The sequence below is a fragment of the Aquarana catesbeiana genome, linkage group LG05 (genome assembly GCF_042186555.1).
Source record: "Aquarana catesbeiana isolate 2022-GZ linkage group LG05, ASM4218655v1, whole genome shotgun sequence".
Classification (NCBI taxonomy): domain Eukaryota; kingdom Metazoa; phylum Chordata; class Amphibia; order Anura; family Ranidae; genus Aquarana; species Aquarana catesbeiana.
The window spans coordinates 638,309,820-638,322,409 of record NC_133328.1 but is presented as its reverse complement, the minus strand read 5'-3'; the positions used below and the strand labels follow the sequence as shown (position 1 = coordinate 638,322,409).

At 41.2% G+C, this 12,590-nt stretch overlaps 1 protein-coding gene across 1 annotated transcript in view; it reads left to right on the top strand.

The window, feature by feature from the left end:
• Window positions 1-12,590, top strand: part of LOC141146121 (uncharacterized) — a 132,151-nt gene that overhangs the window by 113,054 nt on the left and 6,507 nt on the right. The window lies entirely within an intron of this gene.

Here is a 12,590-nt window from a genome sequence, read left to right as displayed (position 1 = left end):
TTTTTTTTTACAATGTTGGCAACTATGCCTTTGGGCTCCTTTTGCTAATCTCGTGTTAGTAAAAGTTTGGTGAGAGACGATTCACGCTTTTTCAGACTCATGGTTTTCAGATCGTTTTCTGCTGTTCAGTTTGTGCTTGTGGGTTTGTATCTGCTCTTCAGGTCGTGCAGCGAGTACCCTTGACTTGTCATTGTGTTCTTGTTCGTTCGTTGCTGTTTTTCAGGTTGCTCTTCACAGGCCTTGCTGTTCTTCAGTGCGTTCTGTTACTTCGTTCTGAGCAGTCGACCGTTTTCTAGCCATGTTGCGTATACATACTCCTCATAGAGTTCGTGCTGTGCGGGTGCTTGGTGTTGGGGTCCTGACCTTGACACAAGTCCAGTCCATGAACAGGGTGGGGAGGAGTTCATGGACCAAGAATTGGTTGCTTCAGCGTGACCAGTTCTCTCATATGCCTTTGCTCCATGAGATCCGTGAGAATAATCCTGATGATTTCAGGAACTTTCTCCGGATGACGGACCCCGTATTTCACCGTCTGCTGGCTTCGCTGACCTCCTATATCAGCAGGCAGGATACCTGCATGAGGCAAGCCATCACTCCAGAGCAGAGGCTCATCGCTACCCTGCGGTACTTGGCGACGGGGAGAAGCCTGCAGGAATGTGCAGCACAGAGACATTCCCAAATGTGAAGCAAAGAGACATTCCCAAGTGTGCGGCACAGAGACATTCCCAAGTGTGCGGCACAGAGACATTCCCAGTGCATTAGAGACAGCCATAGTCCAGCAAAGAGATCATCCAGCCAAGCAAAGAGGCTATCCAGCAAAGAGACCGTCCAGCCCAGCAAAGAGACCACCCAGCTTAGTCCAGCAAAGAGACTGCCCAGTCCAGCAAAGAGACTACCCAGCAAAGAGACCGTCCAGTCCAGCAAAGAGACTGTCTAGCAAAGAGACCGCCCAACTTAGTCCAGCAAAAAGACTGCCCAGCTTAGGCCTGCGACTCACATGGGCCAAAGCATGCATCCCCATATATTGAGCAAAAGAGACATTCCCAGCAAAGAGACCGCCAGCAAAAAGGCCACCAGAATAGTCCAGCAAAGAGACCGCGCAGCCCAGCAAAGAGACTGTCAGCAAAAAGACCGTCCAGATTAGTCCAGCAAAGAGACCGCCTAGATTAGTCCAGCAAAGAGACCGCCTAGATTAGTCCAGCAAAGAGACCGCCTAGATTAGTCCAGCAAAGAGACAGCCTAGATTAGTCCAGCAAAGAGACCGCCTAGATTAGTCCAGCAAAAAGACTGCCCAGTAAAGAGACTGCCCAGCAAAGAGACCGCCCAGATTAGTCCAGCAAAAAGACTGCCCAGTAAAGAGTGCCCAGGAAAGAGACTGCCCAGCAAACAGATGGGATGGATGATCTGGGGTGGGGATGAGGGAGAGGGATGGATGATCCGGGGTGGGGATAAGGATGATGGAGAGGGATGGATGATCCAGGGTGAGGATGATGGAGAGGGATGGACGATCCGGGGTGGGGATGATGGAGAGGGATGGACGATCCGGGGTGGGGATGATGGAGAGGGATGGACGATCCAGGGTGGGGATGATGGAGAGGGATGGACGATCCAGGGTGGGGATGATGGAGAGGGATGGACGATCCGGGGTGGGGATGAGGGAGAGGGATGGATCATCCGGGGTGGGGATGAGGATGATGGAGAGGAATGGACGATCCGGGGTGAGGATGATGGAGAGGGATGGATGATCCAGGGTGGAGATGATGGAGAGGGATGGACGACCCAGGGTGGGGGTGATGGAGAGAGATGGATGAACCGGGGTGGGGATGATGGAGAGGGATGGATGATCTGGGGTGGGGATGAGGATGATGGAGAGGGATGGACGATCCAGGGTGGGGATGAGGATGAGGGATAAGGATGATTCTGGGTGGAGATGAGAGTTACATTGTGAAGAGGCTCTCCACAATGTATCTCATCTTCACCCAAAAACCTCCTCCTCCCTCTCCATAATGTAACTCCATTATGTTAGCTCGACAGGGTCAGGTGTATGATGGCCCATCTGCGAGATTAAATACAGTCACTCCATAAACAAATCTAGATTCTAAATCTATCTACAGCAGCACAATGCAGCACACACATCGACTTTAGTGACTTACCAGGTCTGCATGGCATGCACAGCACTGACAAGGCTGGCCACACCCCCTCCCTGAGATCACATAACCTATCACCACTGTCACACTCCTCTCAGCAGGGAAACAAAGATCATGGATCATCTGCAGGGAGGGGCGGAGGGGTGGAGAAGACGGCACAGGACCACACACAGCTCAGCTGTGCAGAGGTTTATCTGTGTTTCCTCCTCAGGAGGCGGGGCGCAGGCTATACAGAGATTAGGAAGTTTGTTTAGAGACAGAATGCCTGACAATAGGTGGCGGAACGCAGTTCCGGTGCGTTCCGCCAGAAAAAAAGCTCTGGATTTATGGATGAATTTCCCAAAGCATGTAGTAGGGCCTGCCTGTATACTTTCAAATGGTACTGTTTAAAGTTTTTGTATTCTATTATTATCTTGATAGGTAATAGCAGAATGTCCAAATGTCCTCAAATGTGTACAATGTGTATTTATATCTTTGTATTATGACACTTCTTACCTATCCAGTGGGCTGCCAATAGTGTAAATAAGGAGGGGCTGGCAAAAGTAATACCCATTATTTAGGCATTCATCTCTCAATGAAGTCAAGAGGGTTACCTGTCCAAGATTCCCCCCCCCCTATAATGTTATAAATGGCGGGGGGATCTGATAGGTGTACCTTATACTTTGGTCTTAAAAAATTCCCTCATAAAAATGTTAGCTTGATGTTGGCCAAAAATGTTTGTGTCTAATCTGCTTTCCCTATTTATGTGCAAAATGACTAATTTTTTATTTTGTTTTAACTCCACAGTTTCCTTCCACGCCACAGGAATGGCAGACTGTGGCCTCCCACTTTGCCCAGCGGTGGGACTTTCCTAACTGCGGAGGGGCAATTGATGGAAAACACGTCCACATCGTCCCACCACCCAACTCGGGGTCGTACTATTACAACTACAAGGGGTTCAATAGTATTGTGATGTTGGCGGTGGTGTCGGCTACTTCCGAGTTCCTATATGCGGACGTGGGGAAGAATGGCCGGATGTCGGATGGTGGAGTCATCGCCCAGACAGAGTTTTACAGGCGTCTCCAGAATGGCAGCTTGGACTTGCCACCTCCAGAAGACAATGTGGAAGGACTCCCACTCGTCTTTGTTGCGGATGAAGCGTTTGCGCTGGGGGACCATCTTATGCGGCCATTCCCGATGAGGTCCCTCACCCCGGACCAGAGGGTTTTTAATTACCGGCTGGCCAGAGCCAGAAGAGTAGTGGAGAACACATTTGGAATCATGGCCAGCCGGTTCCGCCTATTTCTTACACCCATACATATGGCGGAGTACAAACTGAATCACATTATCCTGGCATGCTGTGTTCTACACAACTTTTTACGGAAACATTCTGCCAACTATGTTGGCTGCTCAGTTGGGCCTGAGGCCGGAATTCCTAATGAACCAAGCCTGACAGGGCTTGAAAGTGGCCATCCTGGCTTGCCCCCCCCTGAGTGCCCGTGATGTCTGGCTAAGATACCTTGAATTCTTTGCGGGTAGGGGGGCCATCAATATGCCAGACAATGTGTAAAACATTTTTTAAATAAAAAAAAAAAAACAAGGTTTAATGACATTTCCTGCTTGTTTGTTTTAGCTGACCCTGACAGAAATGTGGTGAGTCCTGAAATTGGCGTGATTGTGTAACCTTACAAAGCACTGTTGGGTGTTATTTCCTAAAGGCAAAGACACTTTGCACTACAAGTGCACTTGAAACTGCACTGAAACTGCACTTGTAGTGCAAAGTGGATTTCCCCTCAGGAAATAACCCCCAATGTCACAGAAAACACCGATTACAGCACAACAAAAGTTTTGTAACGTTGAGACAATAATCCACACAATCTTGATTAACAATCTTTTTAATACCAGCACAATCACATGTGCATTTAGAAAATGTTTTTAAAACAAACCAACATGTTTCTTGTATAACAATTTTTGGGGTCACATTAGAAAAATTAGAAATCTCCATTTTAGATCAAACAGGCATGTTTAAAACCAACAAGAAAGACACAAATCTTGAACTTACAAAGTTCACATTTGGTAGAACTTGAAGGCAATATCAGACATGAGTATTTACAAACTGAGTTTGATATTGCGTTCAGCAGATGGGGTGAAGTCACCCCAGGAAAAGCCAAATTTTGAAGATGCACACAAATTTAAGAATGTCAACATGTGCTACCTGCCATCATGGGGGATCAAGGGACGTGTTTTGGGGGTGCAACCCCTTCCTCACAGCTACTTAATTATTGAGGAAGGGGTTGCACCCCCAAAACGCGTCCATTGATCTCCCATGATGGCAGATAGCACATGTTGACACACTGTGTGCCTCTTCAAAATTTGGCTTTTCTAATATTTGAAAAAAAATGTTCAAAAATTGTAGCACACCAAAAAAACAAAGGGATTTGGAGGGCTTTTAAACTCGCCCTAAAACATCAATGATGTTTTTATTTTTTTGAAGAACATCATTGATGTTTCTCTTGATGTTTTCCAATGCAACATTACACCCCATGATCTCCCCGATCAGGATCTGGGCACTTTCAGAGGTGAAAGGATCAGGATCCACAACATCACGATCACCTAAAAAGAGAGAAAACAAAAAAAACACTGTGTATTATAAATCTGCCGACATCATTCTCTTACCTGAGCCTGTGGTCGCAGACACTCACCTGTTGTGGTGACAATTTCCACCACGTCTTCCTCCTCCTGCTCTGCTTGGCTTTGGGGGATTTCACCTTCTTCCAGAGGTGGGGGTCTGTGGTCTCCTCAGATGAGGGGTGTCCTTCGTGTTTTTTTTCCCCTATGTACAAAAAAATAGGTATACTTAGCACACAGATATTTGATGGCAGAAATATGAATATGAAACATTGCTTGGAAGTGGGGTACAATTGTCTGTTTTGGCAGAGTTCCAAGATGTAGCATTTTTATTGTCCTTTGTCAAGCTTCAATACTTTACCTGTCTTGTACAAGCTTCACAGATGGAGACCCCCCTATAGTATACACTGGAGCACCTGTGTGGGACCCCCTAATAAAAAAGGTGTTCTTGTGTCCCACACTAGTGCTCCAGCGTCCAGATGTGTAAACTGCTGAGTGTGCTCTCCTTACACAGAATCTAGTTTGCATTCCATTCTAGTAACAAACACATCTACACAACCCAATTCTTTTCACACCAGTAGGCCCCAAAAAATGATGGTAATTGCATATGGCCAAACGAACTATGTTTGATACGAACGAATAATGTGCCCATGAACATGAAAGTTGCCATTTTAAACTGGATAACAGTTAGGAAAAGCACATGGAGCAGCACGAACGTAATAAACATAAAGAATAGGAACACAGCACAACTACTTACTTTTTTGCAGCACTCTCCGGATCTTTCTGTACTGCTCGTGTTCTCTTAATTTTAGGTCCGACCACAGCTTCCTGAGCTGATCTTTCGATCGTCGTACCCCGAAATTCCGGTGCAGACTCTTGACTACTTTCGCCATTATCTTGGCCTTTCTGACATTGGGGTTGGGGTAAGGTCCATACTTCCCGTCATAGTCGGCCTTCTTCAGGATGTCCACCATCTCCAACTAGGCATGTGCATTTCGTTTCGTTCCGAATCGAAATTCGGACGAATTTTTCATTATTCGGAAATTCGGATGCATCCGAATTTCCGAATTACAAAAGTAAAGAATTTAAACGAATCCGAAAAAAAAACGAACGAATTCGAAAACATATTCGAATCGAATTCGAAAACATATTCGAATCGAATTCGAAAACATATTCGAATCGAATTCGAAAACATATCCGAAAACATATTCGAATCGAATTCGAAAAAAATAGAAAACGTTTTTCTAAAAAAAAACAATAAGATAGAATATAAAATAATAAAGCAATAGAATATATATATATAAAAATATATATAAAAAAAAATATATATATATATATATATATATATATATATATATATATATATTTTTTTTTTTTTTTTTTTTTTTAATTATTCTCTTCTATTGTTTTTTTATGCTTTTCTTTTCTATTATTTTATATTTTATAATAGTCTTTTCAATTCAAATTCAAATTCATTCTATACGAAATTCGAATTTCGGTACATGGCTTCTGAAGTTTGAATTTCGTATAGAATGAATTTGAATTGAAAAGACTATTATAAAATATAAAATAATAGAAAAGAAAAGCATAAAAAAACAATAGAAGAGAATAATAAAAAAAAAAAATTATATATATATATATATATATATATATATATATATATATATATATATAATTTTTTTTTTTTATTATTCCCTGCTATTGTTTTTTTATGCTTTTCTTTTCTATTATTTTATATTTTATAATAGTCTTTTCAATTCAAATTCATTCTATACGAAATTCAAACTTCAGAAACCATGTACCGAAATTCGAATTTCGTATAGAATGAATTCGAATTGAAAAGACTATATATATATATATATATATATATATATATATATATATATATATATATATATATATATATATTATATATTCTGTAATAGTCTTTTCAATTCGAATTCATTCTATACGAAATTCTAATTTCGGTACATGGTTTCTGAAGTTTGAATTTCGTATAGAATGAATTCAAATTTGAATAGAAAAGCTAGAAAACAGAATAGAAGAAAATATAATATATATATTATATTTTCTTCTATTCTGTTTTCTATCTTTCCTATTCAAATTCGAATTAATTTTATAAGAAATTCAAATTTCGGAAGATGGTTATATATATATATATATATGTGTGTGTGTGTATGTGTATATTATATATATATATATATATATATATATATATATATATATATATATATATATATATATATATATATATATATATATATATATATATATATATATATATATATATATATATATATAAAACCATATATATAGTTTACTTTTTCAAATTCAGTTATTGTTTTTTTCAAATGCGGTAGAATTTTTTCAAATTTTATAGTTTTTTTCGAATGTGGTAGAAATTGTTCAAATTTGACAGTTTTTTTTGAATGTGGTAGAATTTTTTCGAATTTGATATTTTTTTCGAATGTAGTAAAATTTTTTTTGAATTTGATAGTTTTTTTTGAATGTGGTAGAATTTTTTCGAATTTGACAGTTTTTTTCGAATGTGGTAGAAATTTTTCGAATTTGACAGTTTTTTTTTCGAATGTGGTAGAATATTTTCGAATTTGATATTTTTTTCGAATGTGTTAGAATTTTTTCGAATTTGACAGTTTTTTTCGAATGTGGTAGAATTTTTTCGAATTTGATATTTTTTTCGAATGTAGTAAAATTTTTTTTGAATTTGATAGTTTTTTTTGAATGTGGTAGAATTTTTTCGAATTTGACAGTTTTTTTCGAATGTGGTAGAATTTTTTTGAATTTGACAGTTTTTTCGAATGTGGTAGAATTTTTTCGAATTTGACAGTTTTTTTCGAATGTGGTAGAATTTTTTCGAATTTGATAGTTTTTTCGAATGTGTTAGAATTTTTTCGAATTTTATAGTTTTTTTCGAATGTGGTAGAAATTTTTCGAATTTGACAGTTTTTTTTCGAATGTGGTAGAAATTTTTCGAATTTGACAGTTTTTTTTCGAATGTGGTAGAATATTTTCGAATTTGATATTTTTTTCGAATGTGTTAGAATTTTTTCGAATTTGACAGTTTTTTTCGAATGTGGTAGAATTTTTTCGAATTTGATAGTTTTTTCAAATGTAGTAAAATTTTTTTTGAATTTGATAGTTTTTTTTGAATGTGGTAGAATTTTTTCGAATTTGACAGTTTTTTCGAATGTGGTAGAATTTTTTCGAATTTGACAGTTTTTTTCGAATGTGGTAGAAATTTTTCGAATTTGACAGTTTTTTTTCGAATGTGGTAGAATATTTTCGAATTTGATATTTTTTTCGAATGTGTTAGAATTTTTTCGAATTTGACAGTTTTTTTCGAATGTGGTAGAATTTTTTCGAATTTGATATTTTTTTCGAATGTAGTAAAATTTTTTTTGAATTTGATAGTTTTTTTTGAATGTGGTAGAATTTTTTCGAATTTGACAGTTTTTTCGAATGTGGTAGAATTTTTTCGAATTTGACAGTTTTTTTCGAATGTGGTAGAATTTTTTCGAATTTGATAGTTTTTTCGAATGTGGTAGAATTTTTTCGAATTTGACAGCTTTTTTCGAATGTGTTAGAATTTTTTCGAATTTGATAGTTTTTTTTCGAATACGGTCGAATTTTTTCGAATGCGGTCGAATTTTTTCGAATTCGAATACGAAACGAAACAAATTCCGAAAACGAATGTAATGAATGCAACGAATTTAACTAAACGAATTTAGTTAAATAACGAATCGAAACGAAACTAAACTAAACGAATTTTTTCATCCTGCACATGTCTGTCTCCAACATCTCCCCAAAGGACATCAGGATCCGGCTTTCCTCCTCCTCCTCATTGGTGTAATTATCAAGCACCTGCTGTGTCTCCGCCATGTGCTCTTTCCCCACTGCGCCGAATGAGAAGGGGTGGGGAAGAGACTAGAAAAAACTCCAGGGGCGGGCGAAGTTTCACGCATGCCCAGTGTCTATAAAGCATAACACGCGTGCGTAGTACGTATGGTCGGAATTGACGCGATTGGATTTTGTTGTCGGAAAATTTTATAGCCTGCTCTCAAACTTTGTGTGTCAGAAAATCCGGTGGAAAATGTCCGATGGAGCCTACACACGGTCGGAATGTCCGACAACACGCTCCGATCGGACATTTTCCATCGGAAAATCCGACCATGTGTACGGGGCATAAGACTAATCTCACAAGTGTTGCTGAGACCTGCAGTTCTATACAGCAGGCTCACTTAAATGAACTGTGTTTAACCAGGCCCAAAGCCTGCACTCCACTGTTGGCTGAGTGACGGTCCGGGACAATTTATCATTGAGGAGAAAACTTACAAGTGTGTTGCATAGCAAGTTGCAGTTACATATCAGTTTATTTTACTTTGGCATTCTTGCACTTAACGGATTACAAAAACTTCAGTTATATGTGCTAGCCGAAGAAAGAAGACCAGAGACTTATTTTCTATTACAAGGCCTTTCATCCTGCAGTGTGCACACGGGGAGGTACTACAATCTAGGGGGAGCCCTTGAGCATATGTATTGTAATATAATAACATTCAGTGCTGTGTAGCAGACAAACAGGTTGTGTGTGGTTTGCGTAGCTGTGCTGGAAGTGGGAGCGCGCCCAGCGTCAAGGTCATACCACACTGAGCATCAGTCCCACTTGGAGACTCACCCGCATATGATACTCACTGTATTATTATTGAGTCTGATTATTTGAATGCCCTTTGATTATTGTATGTTCTGACTCTGTACATTACAGGCATTATTGTGATTACTCTTTCTAAAACCAGTTTCTAGTAAAATTACTGTCAATCAAAACTACAATTGGCTGTTTTCAATTCTCGTAGCAGGCGGATACCCAGGTAACGTTAAAAATACAATATCTGATGTTATTGTTGGGTCGGTAGTGCTATTGGGCTTCACACCAACACTATTACACAGCTGTGTCAAGAGGGTTGAGAAATTTCTCAAGGGGAGCGAAAGCAGAGTGCAGGCCCAATTCATTACCAGCAGCTCCTTCGGGGGGTAAGTGCTACATGTGGGGACTCGTCCGGGATCCTGTTACTCTGCAATCAACCCCCCTAGAGGGCACCCTTAAGCACCAAGATAGACCCCGACGCTGTGATCCAGTGGTGCGAAGAAGAAGGTGCCAACCCAGAATCAAGCGTAGTGATTGAGCTCCCTGGGGAGACCTGGACTGATGAGCAGGTCGATCAGGTAGTGCAGACATTGTCCTTTGGCAAGAAATATGGGTGGTTGATATCAGATGTGATCGCAAGACATCATGCACACATGTGCTACTGGCATGGAAGAAGGGGATTCGTGACCGTTTGCGAGGATCCAGTGTGCAGTTAACCGACCAGACTGAGTTTCGTTTAATCCAGACACCAGACAGGTGTCGGCCAAGTACCAGTCAAGTTAAGGCCATGAAGGAAGAAGTTCCATCCATGATACCCTCAGCCATGATTGTGCCAGAATTTTTCACTGCTATGGGAGATTACATGTCAAAGTGTCAGAGGGATACTCCACTGTGTTCTGGAAGTGGATACCAGAAACTCCGGCTTTTCTCTGGAAGACATCCAGTGCCTACAGGGGAGGACAACTTTGAAGAGTAGCTGGACCAGGCCACTCAAGCCTTGGATGAATGGGATATCCCAGAGACTCTCAAGAAGCGAGAATTACCAAGAGTTTAAGGGGCCCCGCTTCAGAAGCCATCCGCAATCTGAAATTCAGTAAGAAAGATTGCGTGGCTCAAGACTACCTGAGTATCCTGCAGGAGGAGTTTGGGACAATGGAGAAAGCAGCAAACTTAGTTCATCGATTTGAGCATGCTCTCCAACGCCAAATGAACGCTTGTCTGAATACCTCAGATGCTTGAATAAAATGTTGCATCAGATCGTATTAAAGAAGGGGATGCTACTTTCTGTCGTAGATCAAGCTAGAATGCAGCAGATCCTGAGAGGTGCTTCAAGCTCTGATCTCGTTTGGATCCGGCTACAGACTTCAGCTGATACCAGGTTCATGAAGTATCCTGAGCTCATTAAATTAGTGAGAGAGGAAGAAGCCATGCTGGAGGACAAAGGAAGGTGTCAAAAGTCTGAACCTGTTGTCGGAGTCAGAGTGGCCAGTACAGCTGATAGAGATCCAGAACTTGGGATTCTGAAGGCTCAGATGTCCAAAATGATGGAAATGATGACCAGGTCATTGGATCTCATGTCTGAGGTGGTCGCACTGAAGATGCAAGCATCCTAGATGACAGAGATGATGAACGAATTGATGACAGAACATACTGGGTTGTCCGACCAGAAGCCCACGAATCAAGACATCTGTCTAAACTGTGGAGGTGTAGGTCACTACCAGCGAGTATGTCCTAGCCCACGAAGGGAGACAGAAGAGAGGTGTGAACCGCAGAGAAGTGACCCAAGGATGGAGAGAAGATCCGGGCCTTCAAGAAGAACTTTCTCTGAACTTGCCAGGGAGCAATGGAGAATTCCTGCTCCCTCACCCGTGGATTGATGGTGCAGCTGTGGTAACAGTAACAAAAGAGGTTCCAAACTGAAGGTGCAGTTGCTACTCCTTGTGGGAAAAACCAAAGTATCTGGCTACTGCTGTCCCAAGCTAGAGATATGAGGCTGCTCCTGGTCCTAGACATGTAAAGTATTACAGCCTTACTATCGTCTCTGTACAGGCTTGCAGTAACATAATGCAGTACCCTCTACCTAGTGTGGGTGCTAGAGTTAGATTTTTGGTCAGTACAGGTATATTTAGGCAGGCCTGGAATTAAGCTAGGCCTGTTTGTTTTTGATCTGTGGGGCTGGGAGTGGTTTAGAGTAGCAGCAGGCGACTGACATGCATCAGCACTTTTCTGGTACTTCAACCTGGCTTCTAGAGGATTCTGGAACATTTTTGTACATTTTATAATTCTTGGTTGTGCCTCGTTAAAGTCCCATGTGCAATTTCCTTTTGTGTATGGAGCACTATTCCTCTCCCTGACACCAATCATGGGGCACTATTCCTCCCACTGACACCAATGATGGAGCACTATTCCTCTCACTGACACAAATGATGGGGCACTATTTTTCCCACTGACACAAATGATGGGGCACTATTCCTCTCACTAACACCAATCATGGGGCACTATTCCTCCCACTGACACCAATGATGGGGCACTATTCCTCCCACTGACACCAATGATGGGGCACTATTCCTCCCACTGACACCAATGATGGGGCACTATTCCTCTCACTGACACCAATGATGGGGCACTATTCTTATCAATGACACCAATGATAGGGCACTATTTTTCCCACTGACACCAATCATGGGGCACTATTCCTTCCACTGACACTAATGATGGAACACTATTCCTCCCACTGATATTAAAAATGAGTCACTATTCCTCTCACTGACACCAATGATGAGGCACTATTCCTCTCGCTGACAGCAATGATGGGGCACTATTCCTCTCACTGAGACCAATGATGGGGCACTTTTCCTCTCACTGACACCAAAGATAAGGACACTATTCCTGTTGCTGACACCAACTATGGGGCATTATTCTTATCGCTGACACCAATCATAGGGGAACTATTTCTCCCACTGACACCAATGATGAGGCACTGTTCCTATCACTGTCACAAATGATGGGGCACTATTTCTCGTCATGCTGACCAAAGGTGTTATGTAATTTAATTACACCCACTGACCACCAAGTCCGAAGCTTTTTTTTTTTTTTTATCCCTAATGGCCACAGTCCAGCCCCCCATAAAGTCTGAAGAATAGTAGACTGGCCCTTTGTTTAGAACGTTTGGAGAC